Here is a 1,853-nt window from a genome sequence, read left to right as displayed (position 1 = left end):
TGGTGCTTCCCACCGAGGACCCCAAAACTCAGCACCAAGATCCAAGTTCCTGTGTCCCAGACTTGCAGGCGGCCTCCAGGCCTGGCCTGGGACTGAGAACCACTCTAGTGACCCCACGGCTCTCCTCTTGGCTGGGCCATAACCCTGTCCTGCCTGTGCTCCAAAGCCCAACTCCCCCTGATGCTTCTCTGTCCAGGCCCTGAGCACTACGAAGCTTGAAGCAGGGAGGGGTCCAGAGTGATAAAAGGGGGGGAAAGTGAGGGGTGGAAAAGCTAGGACAGAGAGGATCCTGCAAACTCGCAGTCTGGTGGTGCATCTCAAAGCCGCAACCTCCTGGCTTCAGACACCAAAGCCAAATGCATCCCGGTTTCCTGGGGTCGAGCGCCTACCGCCACCACCTCCATCAGCGCGTTCTGCCTTGATTGCTCCCGGACCTCAGCTACACATATCTGTGTGTGGCAGTACCAGCGGGTAGCTGGGAGAGTTGTGTCCCTCATGATCTCCACCGGCTGCTCTCTGAAGCTACCCCAATACGATCTAAACAAAAACTGCATGCTCTTTATGCACACAGCCCTTCACGACAAATTCCTAAGCCCCTTTCCCACCGGATTGTCACCTTTACCAAGCCCCATGTAAATGGAAATGCTGGAGCCGCCACTGTCCCGCAGCCAAACGCAGCTTCTCGCCGCGCTTTCACAGCACCCAAGTACCGAGAACAGCTCGTGAGAGCAACACAAGGTATCTCCACTCTCTCCGCACCCTCCTCACGCAGCGCCTCCAATCTCCCTGCCCAGTGAGCCCAGCGAAGAGGCCTCCGGGTGCACCGTCCCCTTCCTTCCCAAAGGTCCCCGAGCCATCCTGGGCGCGCGCGTCAAGTCCGTGGAATTGCACTGCGTCTGCAGGTGGCTCGCTCTCTCCATTTTTCCTTCCTTATAAATAGACCTTTCAAAGACGAGAGGAAGAAGGGCAGAAAAGACGAACTGACCTGTACAGGGCAAGCTTCCAGCCCAGGTTGGGGACCTCTCCGCACGCGAGGAAGCCCCGAGCTCCGCCGCGAGTTGGTTCCTGGCGGCGCACCGCCCTTGCTTGCTTCGCTCCTTGTACCCTTTTAAATTAGCTCCTCTCCCTCTCCCGCTCCTTCTCCCGCTCCCGCTCCCGGCCGCCCGGAGCTGCCTCCGCCTCCCCAGCCCTTCCCTCCTGCTGGGCGCCCACAATCAGATAAGAGGAAAGGAAGGGCCGCCGGCGGCCAATTATAGAGCGGAAGGTGGCTGCGGGGCGGGCGGTGGGAGGCAGGCCCAAGTCCCCAACGCCCCCACTTTCTCTCTTCCTCCTCCTCCCCATCTCATCCCCGCCCCACGGCAGAAGCGGAGGAAGCCGCCCCGAGCCGAACGCGTGTCCCCATTTGCAGACCTGGCGGCCCCCCAGGTGCGCGCCGCAGCTGGGCGTAGAGCGCGGGGACGAGACGCGTCCTCACGCCTGCTGGGCCCGAGGCTAGTGCGGAGCTCCTGGAGCAGAGCCCCTGCACGCTGTGGGAGATCTCGAGCCCTCCCGTCCCCAGGTGCTGCGTCCACTTCCCCCTTCCCAAAGATCGGCCTTGCCTTCCCGCATCAGAGAGACCCAGTGCTCGGGGTGAGGGGATGGGAGGCTGCGGGGACCGGACGGGATGGGACGGTAGCCACCGGGAAGCCACCTTTCCGTCCCTCTTCTCCCTTTCCGAACACATCCTCTTCCCAACAACGCCTAAGCAGCGCTTAAACTTTAATGTGCAGAAGAATCATCTGGGGGTGTGGAAATTGATATTTTTGTCGTTTACAAAAGCACAGATGTTGGCATTTTCACATGGTTGGACCTCG

At 60.6% G+C, this 1,853-nt stretch overlaps 1 protein-coding gene across 1 annotated transcript in view; it reads right to left on the bottom strand.

Annotated features, from left to right (window-relative positions):
• Positions 1-1,137, bottom strand: part of LOC103597979 (collagen alpha-1(XIV) chain-like) — a gene marked incomplete at its 3' end in the record, with an annotated part of 45,728 nt that extends 44,591 nt beyond the window's left edge. The window contains exon 1 of the mRNA XM_008581877.1: positions 986-1,137. The remainder of the gene's footprint in view (positions 1-985) is intronic.
• Between the last annotated feature and the right edge of the window lie 716 nt (positions 1,138-1,853).

The sequence above is a fragment of the Galeopterus variegatus genome, unplaced genomic scaffold (assembly GCF_000696425.1).
Source record: "Galeopterus variegatus unplaced genomic scaffold, G_variegatus-3.0.2 Scaffold2482, whole genome shotgun sequence".
Lineage (NCBI taxonomy): Eukaryota > Metazoa > Chordata > Mammalia > Dermoptera > Cynocephalidae > Galeopterus > Galeopterus variegatus.
Note: the sequence above shows the minus strand (reverse complement) of the source record. Positions and strands in the feature narration are given on the sequence as shown.